This window comes from Euprymna scolopes, chromosome 12 (assembly GCF_053919585.1).
Source record: "Euprymna scolopes isolate OS-2025 chromosome 12, ASM5391958v1, whole genome shotgun sequence".
Taxonomy (NCBI): Eukaryota; Metazoa; Mollusca; class Cephalopoda; order Sepiida; family Sepiolidae; genus Euprymna; species Euprymna scolopes.
Genome location: NC_136493.1, coordinates 12,281,046 through 12,291,004, shown reverse-complemented (window position 1 = coordinate 12,291,004; position 9,959 = coordinate 12,281,046). Strand labels below are relative to the sequence as shown.

Here is a 9,959-nt window from a genome sequence, read left to right as displayed (position 1 = left end):
ACCCAGGTAGTTCCGCGGCATTCCTTGGCGAGTGCGCCTCAGGCGATTAAGCAATAACCTAACCCCTTCTCAAAGAGAAAGCAAAGCCCGGGAGGGTGGACCGGCGCCTAGAACAACACAGAACGAGCTACTACACTGCAATCAAGAGGGACCATGTTATTAGGAATGGTTTTGAGAAGGAATATGGGACATTTTTTACAATAGAAACAAAACAAAGTGCTGAAAGAAATAAATGTTACCAAAGGCAAGATAAATTACTCTTCTATCTACCTGGATACATTTGTGTGTTCAACTTATTTTGAATTGTTTATTCATTTGAAAACAAAGTTAGTGTCAAATCTGTTGAGTTAGAAAAAAAATGATTTTGGTTTTGCTATTTAAACCTTCGATAGTCGTTCAAAAATCGAGAATTAAACAAAATACCGGTAGAACATTACATTTTCGCACGACCGGTGACATTTATTGGATGGGTTTCTACCAGTATTTTGTTCGATTTTCGAGCGATTATCGATGGCCCAACTATATTATTTAAAAGATTTTTTTTTCAATTGAACATCTTCAGATTCTATAAATAGTTTCTATTTTTCTTCCTGATCATGCCGGATGTTTTGTTGAATTATTTCATTTTTTTTTTTTTTTTTTAAGAGCATTTTTTTTGTTTTTTAGAACCAAATTGTTATAAAATAATTTTAAAATCATTCTGGGGGATTTCATAAGATTTAAAAAGAACGACTTTTTAAAAATCTTGGAACCTATGCAGAATACGGATTATGCTGAAATAATAAAGCTATTATTTAGAAACCCATTCTTAGCATGGGAGAGGATGGGCGTTTTGTAATTATTCTGTACTTTCATCTAACAATTTAATAAATCTTATCCCAAAAATAACACGGTCCATAAACTGGCTAAGAAGCAAAGCACCCTTTTTTTAATAGGACTTTTTTTCTTTTTTTTTTTTTTTTTAAAAAAAAAGGTAATTTTACAATATTAAATATTTCCTTGGTACTAGTGCAGAGAGAGTGATCCTGATCCGGACGTAAATAATAACGTTATTATTTTAAAAGCCATTCTTAACATGGGGAAGGGAGGGTGTTTTGTACCTATTCTATACTTCAACCTTACAATTGAATAAAAAAGACATATCATAAAACTTTAATTAAACTTGGAAATACGATTTAAAAAAAAAAAATAGTGCGGATCACTCTCTGCACAAGCACCATTTCCTTTTTCAATAAATATTGGGGCACTTATGTAAAAAAAAAGGTACCGTGCTGAAATGATGTCATTATTTAGAAGCCCATTCTTAACATGGGGAGGGGTGGTTGTTTTGCAACTATTCTGTACTTTCGCCTAACAATTTACCAAAACAAAAGATGCTGCATAACTTGAAAATACTATTTAAAAAAGGATAGCATAGTACCTTCTCTGCATAAGCACCGATATTTGATTAATAAGTAAATATAAATAAACACAAAAAAAAAACATTAATTCAAAATGCAAGTCACGTAGTTACGAAAAAAAAAAAAACAGGTACACGTGAAGTTGTCATTATTTTTATTAATAGAAATTATTCTTTATTTTTTTATATTAAATTTTCCAAATTTCTAACCGTTTATTTTTATCAAGATAAATTATTTCGATTTTATCATCTTAAACTTATTAATTTACGCAAATATATTTTTTTTTTTAATTTGAAATCTTTTTTAATATTTTATACATAAAAAACCGACGTGACAAACTCTTGCAATATTATTATTTATTCAAACATATTTTAATTATTAAATTATTAACAATTTTAAGAGACATCGTGTTTCGTATTGTGTAAATAATGAATTTTCTTGCTTTCCGTAAGCGACGGCGTGAAAGAACAATTATCGAGAATGGCGTGACGAATAATAATTATATTAAAATAACAAAAAAAGAAACAAGTATTACTAAAAAAGGGGGTTTAGAAATGGAGATTCCTTCCTACCTGGCAAGATTGGCTCGTGTAAATGTGTTTGATATATCGATGAAGTTCCGACCGAAGCAACAAGAGAGCGAATTAATTGACGACAAAAAAAAAATAGTTTACTCGGACAACAAAAAAAAAAAAAACGCACAAGACAAGAGTGAAAATGCGATTAGTTTAGACTTGCATGCAAGGGACGTAACTCTTATTGATATCAGGTGATATGGAAACCCATACCGAACATAATAAACGTTTCAGTCAGGGGACATCACTCACATTTTCCTAAAACAAAATGCGTGCGGTGTTTGTTTAGATTGGTGATTTTTTTATTTTTATTTTTTATTTACTTGGGAGTCACCACTTATCAAGGCCACTCGAGAATAAGAGTTAATGAATGTAAGATATTACTGTAGTAACCGTTAATGGTGTAAAGCGGGTAGAATTTTATTATCTATGGAGACGGCTTAACAAGAACTTGTTTACATTGGATTTTAAGACTACTGTGTTGTATTCAACCAGGAAGTAGGCCAGCGGAACAGTATTCCACAGGCTGGCAGTTCTGGGAAAGAAACTTTATTCATGAAATCTGCATTTAGATATAGGCACCAATAGAGAATGGGGAGGGGGATCGTATATAGTAGTCATAGCTAGTTAAGTGTTTTCTTGTGAAAGTTTGGCAAAGGGGAACCATAGATTGGAGTTGAGTCAAGGACTCAAGGACTTGCCATGAAAATAAAAATAAAGTAGACAGGCTCGCACTGTCTCTTCTGTGGTAAAAAAGGTTGCAGAAAAGATTGCGAACCGGTTTTGAACTGTATCAAGGCTGAATAGGGTGCACTGAGCAGCTCCTGTCCAGATGTGGCAACAGTATTCCATTTTAAGGCGTACTTGGCTCTTATACAGATAGAGGACTGCATCGGCAGTGAGATATCTACTGGAGCGGTAGAGGTACTCAACCATTTTTCCATATCTTTTAAACCAACGCATTTTAAGTGAAAACATTATTAAGTACTTACGTGGCATGTCAAAATTAGTATAAATTCCAAAAATTATGGAAAATGATCAAGTGGAAGATGTGCCAGACGCATTTTTAACAAAAAAATAATCCACAAATATGTTTGTAAGGTTTTGAAGGGTTTAGTATAAGAACAGAACAAAAAGAGAAATATGAAATACGACAGGATTTATTGACTCACTCTTACAGCCCGCATGGGGCTCGATTACATTACATTTTTTTGTCTCTCGTTTCAAAAGAGTTCAGTAAGAGGAAAGAGGGTTAACAGTCCAAGGGAGGTAATTCCGATTATTCCACAATGTTCTGTTAAAAAGTTAAGTCAATTCAAATCAAGTCAATTCAAATCAAGGGAGCTAAGTCAGTTTGCCATATTAAATTGGTCGCATAACTGTTCCAGATTAAAACATACGATAAACTCTATTTTTAATTGTTATTATTTTTTTGACATAATAACTGGTTTAGTCGAAGGGACATCACTCATACTTTCCTAAAACTATGAAAATATATTAAAAAAACAAAAAAAAACATGAATTTTTATTATTAAGAAAATAATTGCTGCTTGTGTAAATTCGTTACCTTTTAAATGTGAAAACATTATCACGTATTTACATGTCATGTCGAAATTAGTATAAATTCCATAAATTATGAAAAATGATCCAGTAGAAAAACAATTACCAGTAAAAATAGAATTTATCAAATTATCGAGTTTTACAGTATGTTTTTTAGTGGAACAGGTGTGCAATCATGTTAATTTTATTTTTATTTCGGACTATTAGTCTCATCTTTATTAGTTATTGTTTGTTTGTTTTTATTGGTTCACAACGTTTCGGCCAACTTCCTCTGGCCTTCGTCAGGTGGTAACCGCGACGGATAGGAACTTCGAATCTCCTAACTGCATTCTCAGCCATCACTGCCATCCGTAGTTGTCGTCGTCTCACCACATTTTTGACCAATTACCTCTGGCACGCTTTCTGAAGATAGCGGTTTCAATCCCACCCAAAGCGTGCCAGAGGTAATTGGTCAAAAATGTGGTGAGACGACGACAACTACGGATGGCAGTGATGGCTGAGAATGCAGTTAGGAGATTCGAAGTTCCTATCCGTCGCGGTTACCACCTGACGAAGGCCAGAGGAAGTTGGCCGAAACGTTGTGAACCAATAAAAACAAACAAACAACAACTAATAAAGATGAGACTAATAGTCCGAAATAAAAATAAAATTAACATAAAAAATGCTCATCTCAAAATAAAAAATTCCAATTAAGGAATAATATATATAGGTGTGCAATCAATTCAGTACGATAAACTGACTTATCTCCCTTGACTTAAATTGTCTTAAATTAAGGGTCTGCCATTTTTAAACAGAGCATACATTGTAGATGATTTTATTTTTAATACATGTATCACATCTTCTATTGGATCATTTTTCATAATTTTTGGATTTTATACTAATTTCGACTTGGCATGTAAATACGTAACAATGTTTTCACCTGGAATATGTTGGTTTAAAAAATCACTAATGCAAACAAGTACCAACACAATGTACTTTACTTTGAAGGCAAAGTTAGGCAGAATCTGGCACAGGCTTGTATCAGCCTTTTGTTTCGGAGCAAAGTAGGTTTTTCCCCAGAATTTCCCCTTATATTAAAAAACAAAAATAGAGAAAAATCTGCATGATGTACGAAAAATCAAATTTTATGAATAACTGAAAAGAGACTTTCCTGCCTGCTATTTTAAAACCAAAGTCAAGAAAAAAAGGGAGATAACGCAACAATAATTCAAATTTGCAAGATTTATGTTGTAATGCATATAAATTCCCATTAACTGCTTAAAAATGATTTTCTTTATAAAAATAAAACTACTTGCTCAATCTAGGTGATTTTTAGAATATGATATTTTTTGTGTATTCATTTGTGGACTGTTATCCTCATCTTCATAGTTGTTGTTATTTCACCATATTTTGGCCAACTCATCCGCTGGCCTTCTTCAGGTGGTTAACTCTGACAGGGTAATAGGAATGCCGAGTCTTGTATCTATATCCCCAGTAATTACTGCCTTCCATAGTTGTTGTCTCATCACGTTTTTACCAATTAATCCTCTGGCCTGCTTTGGGTAGGATTGAAACCGCTAATTTCAGGCAATGCCCTTCTGGATCCATAGAGACTCAACGCTTCTATCCACTATGCCACAGGCCTCGAAGGGAGATCAAGGTTGGATTTTATAGTCTTATAAATTCAATTTTGTGTTCTTATCTGGTCTTCCATTGTCATGTCCGTACTGAATGTATTATATATTTCATTTTTATTTTTTTGGAATCCTTTGAGATAAGGCTTCATAATTTGTGAATTCATTTTTTTGCGGAGTATCATCCTCATCTTCATAGTTGTTGTCTCATCATGTTTCTGCTAACTCATTCTCTGCTTGTCTAAAGATAGCAGTTTCAAACCTACTCAAAAGTATAATATCATCATTCTAAATGAAGCTCACAATCACGTGTAAAAAATATCTATATACATATTATTGCATTTTCCTTTTTCTGATCATCTTTCTGGACTCCCAATTGTGAACCATATTGTTGTCTTATCTCTTCCTTCATTCAAGGCTTAACTTTGCATGTGATAAAATGTAGTCGATAGGTTTCTGAGAAATTGGAATTGAAATTTTATTTCAGTAGAATGCTCTGTTTCCAACATGACTATTCTCATACTTCCTTCTCATCGACGACTTGCTGCAATAAGCCCATCATAAAACTTGTCTGTCGCATTTTCACTTGAGTCATATTGTGGCGCATGAACAAATATGTTGCTGTGAAAATGTTCTCACCAACTCCCAACCTTTAAATAGTTAATTTTATTTATTGCAGACTATTATCCTCATCTTTTTTCAGTTGTTGTTTCACGACGTTTTGGACAACTATTCATTTGGCCTTTGTCAGGTGATAACCGCGACAGATAGGAACTCTGACTGCATTCACTGCAATTATTGCCTTCCGTAGTTGTTATCATCTCACCACTCACCACGTTTTTGGCCAAGTAAGCTGGCCGGCTTTGGGTAGGATTGAAACCGCTATCTTCAGACAATTCTCTTCAGGGCCCATGGCGCAGTTAATAGAGACGTTGAATTTCTACAGTTCCAGGTGAAAATTGTCTGAAGATAACGGTTTCAATCCTACCCAAAGCGTTCAAACCCAGTAGCAGCAGCAGTGATCACTCGCCGTCAACGCGCTCGATTCCCAGCAGCCTCTCGCTGTCAATCCACTCGATAGCTGAACCCAGTAGCAGCAGCAGTGATCACTCGCCGTCAACGCACTCGATTCCCAGCAGCCTCTCGCTGTCAATCCACTCGATAGCTGAACCCAGTAGCAGCAGCAGTGATCACTCGCCGTCAACACACTCGATTCCCAGCAGCCTCTCGCCGTCGATCCACTTGATAGCTGAACCCAGTAGCAGCAGCAGTGATCACTTGCCGTCAATGCACTCGATTCCCAGCAGCCTCTCGCCGTCGATCCACTTGATAGCTGAACCCAGTAGCAGCAGCAGTGATCACTCGCCGTCAACGCGCTCGATTCCCAGCAGCCTCTCGCTGTCGATCCACTTGATAGCTGAACCCAGTAGCAGCAGCAGGTGCAGCCACTCATTGTTGAAACACTCGATTCTCAGCAGTCCAGCTCCTCAAGCCAGCACGTTTCCTGTAGCCACTAGCAACGACCTCATAGCCATGCCAGTTCAAACACGTTGGACTCAACCCTCAAACTGAGACCTCCTGCCACCATTCAGTTTCTTTCTGGTAAATAAACCTGAACGGATTTATATTCGTTCACGACGGTACCTACTGCGTTTGTCATCTCTTCTTTGCCGTTGTTGTTTTTTATCTTTTTCTTGCCTGTGTTGTCCTTTAGTTGTGGGGTCGATTGCCACCGACAATCGGCCTCGCAACAAGTGGTGACCCCGTACATGATCTTAGACACAGGAAAAACAGCTGGCAGAGAAGATGGCAGAAACCTTAGACAAAAAGGAAATCAACGTATCAGCTCTCCTGAATCAGTTGCCCATGTTCGACCATGACTCTCAAACGTCTTGACAGACTCAACCCAGAACCAACAACGAGCTTTTGACTTCATATGGAATTTACAAAAAAGTCAAGCTCCGCAAGCATCAACAAACCCTTCAGAGCCTTTCAAACTTTCTCCGACAACTGATTCAACAAATCCAAACCCTCACGGATTTTTGTCAAGCACATAAAATCCACGGATATCAATAACAACCGCCATAGAAGTCACACTAGTTTAAAACGAGTTAAGCTACAACCCACACATTTAAAAAAAACTCGACAACTGGACGTTATGGAAGAAATCACCAGTTTAGAATGAGTTGGCTGCGACACGCACATTGAAAAACTCGACAACTGGGCGTTTGTTGATTCAACCAATGCATAGGTGACTCGATCAACATGAACAATGCCTCTCAACATCGATTCAGACTCACTTGTAAGCCCTTGTGTAACTGACTTCAACCACAGCATACCGTCAATCTCAACAAATATCTCCACAAAACAGACAATACAATCAACAAGTGCAGCCTCATGAGCAGTCATCCTTTGGACTCTGCAGATGCGTTTGCAGACTAAGAACGCAACCAACCATGCAAACTCACTTGTACTCATCATTCCAACAATCCTCGCAACTAGATTTGAAAAACATTTGCAGATATCTTCGACATTGTTTCTTTAGTCATTGATTTACTACAAATTATCCAGGAGGTGGCCCTTCTCGTGGTTTCCACCAAAAGAAACTGCTCACCAAAAACGGATCCCAATTCAAAAAGTAAAAACCATAGCTGACAACTCTTTGACAAGTACTTTGACGTGAATAATTATCCTGTGGAACTTTGAATAGTACGATTCCTGCTAGAATAATATTCACAACTTTCCCAGCTTCAAATTGATACAACACACGAATACAAAGCTCAAACAGATGACTCCATACGGCACTTTAAAAACACAAAAACAGACACAAATCAAGAACGAAAACGACGACCAGTGCTGCAAGCTATGGTGTCTACAACTACATCTGCCAGATGAATATAAATACAGCAGTTTTTCAATAAGCACAAGCAGTCAGATGCAACTAGATCGCCGCACGGTGAGGTTGGGCCTGTCAGTGGCCCAATCCAACTCAGCAGCAGCAGCAGTCATGTCCACACAGAACGGTTCAAGCTACCCCCCCTGGAAATGGCCGAACCCAGTAGCAGCAGCAGCGACCACTCACCGTCAATGCGCTCGATTCCCAGCAGTCTCTCGCCGTCGATCCACTTGATAGCCGAACCTAGTAGCAGCAGCAGCCGTAGCCACTCACCATCAACACGCTCAATTCCCAGCAGTCCAGCTCCTCAAGCCAGCACCCTGTAGCCACTGGCAACGACCATGCCATTCAAACACCAGCTGGATTCCAACCCTCAGCCTAAGACCTCCTACCACCATTCAGTTTCTTTCTGGTAAATAAACCTGAACGGATTTATATTCGTTCACGATGGTACGTCCCTACCTTTTGTATATATTAACCAAGTTGTGAACAAACAAACAAACAAACAAACAAACAAACAGACAAACAAACAAACAGATAAGAGTACGACTTTATTATAATAGATATATAATTCGTATACAAATGGGTAGTTATATTTCTTCTGATTTAAGAATTATATTTTGGATGGTTTCAATCTCAGTCTTCAATTCAACGTTTTTGTTTTTTAACTAAATTCGTCTGGGCAAAGTTGAGTTGGCGATTTGGCTGCAAGTCGAGGTACTTGCCTCCCAAAATGACATGGATTCCCCTGGCAGTGACAAAGAGATGCCTTAATCATCGAAAAACCTTTTCTTTTATTGAGCCATCATTTGCTCCGCCTGTCTCATTGAGACTAATATATCTAATTTAATAGATATCCTTTCTTCTCTCTTTTTCTCCTCTCCTACACAGAGAGAGAGAGAGAGAGAGAGAGAGAGAGAGATTCCTTTTCCTTTTTCTTTTTTTCTGAAACAGAGCGAGTTGTAAATCAATTTACTTTCTTTTCCATCCACCAAATCAACTTTAGCCATTACAAAGAATGCCAAGTTCACTAGTGACACCTATCTTCCGTCAGAAACACCTCAGTTGAACTTCGGGACACCCTATGCTTTTACCAACTAGTCTTTTCACGCCAGTGCTGGGAATTAGAGCTTTGCCTGTTTCAATAATAATTCATGAGAATCCACCGGCAGGGTTGGTTGACTTTGCCCGGGATCCATAATATCACCAGAAAAGGAAAATACAAAGAATGTTAATCTCTATCAGTCGTTACATAAGCAAGGAAAATCGACATAGATAAATAGATTTTCATTTTTTACAGAGTAGTCACCACTTATCAAGGCCGGAGGCCACTTGAGGATAAGAATTAATGAGTATAAAGTAGTCAGTGAGACAACAGCTCAGTGATCGTTTTTTATGAAAATTGAGCAGAATTTGACTATTTAAGGTGGCGGCATACCAATAACTTATTCATGTTGAATTTAAAGAAGATCATGTTATAGTCATCTGGGAAGCAGCCCAGTGGAACAGAGTTCCACGGGCAGGCAGTTCTAGGAAAGAAGCTTTCTTCATAAAATCTGTGTTTAGATTTAGGCACTGATGTCTATCAGTACCTAAATCTAAATCTCTAGTACGGGAAATATTTGATAGTAGTTGAAGCTTGATGAGCGTTTTCGTGAAAGTTTAATAGGGGATGGGGAGATTCTTGAATGAAGCTCAGACGAGTACTTGCTATGAAAATAATGCTACATCAAGGACAGGTGTGCAATGTCTCTTCTGTGGAAAAGAGGTTGCAGGGAGGAAAAAAGGGTATCGTCTACAAGGTGTTGAAGCCAGTTTTGTACTCTGTAAAAGCAGAAAAGAGTGCTCTGAGCAGTTTTTACCAAAATGTAGCAACAATGCTCCATTTTAGGGTGCATTTGTCTTGTATGTAGAT

At 37.4% G+C, this 9,959-nt stretch overlaps 1 protein-coding gene across 1 annotated transcript in view; it reads right to left on the bottom strand.

Moving 5' to 3' along the window:
• The window catches only part of LOC145291190 (sterol regulatory element-binding protein cleavage-activating protein-like), a 190,214-nt gene extending 188,019 nt beyond the window's left edge, over nucleotides 1-2,195 (bottom strand). The window contains exon 1 of the mRNA XM_080136769.1: nucleotides 1,973-2,195. The gene's annotated coding sequence lies outside the window, so the exon portion shown is untranslated. The remainder of the gene's footprint in view (nucleotides 1-1,972) is intronic.
• Nucleotides 2,196-9,959: the final 7,764 nt, after the last annotated feature.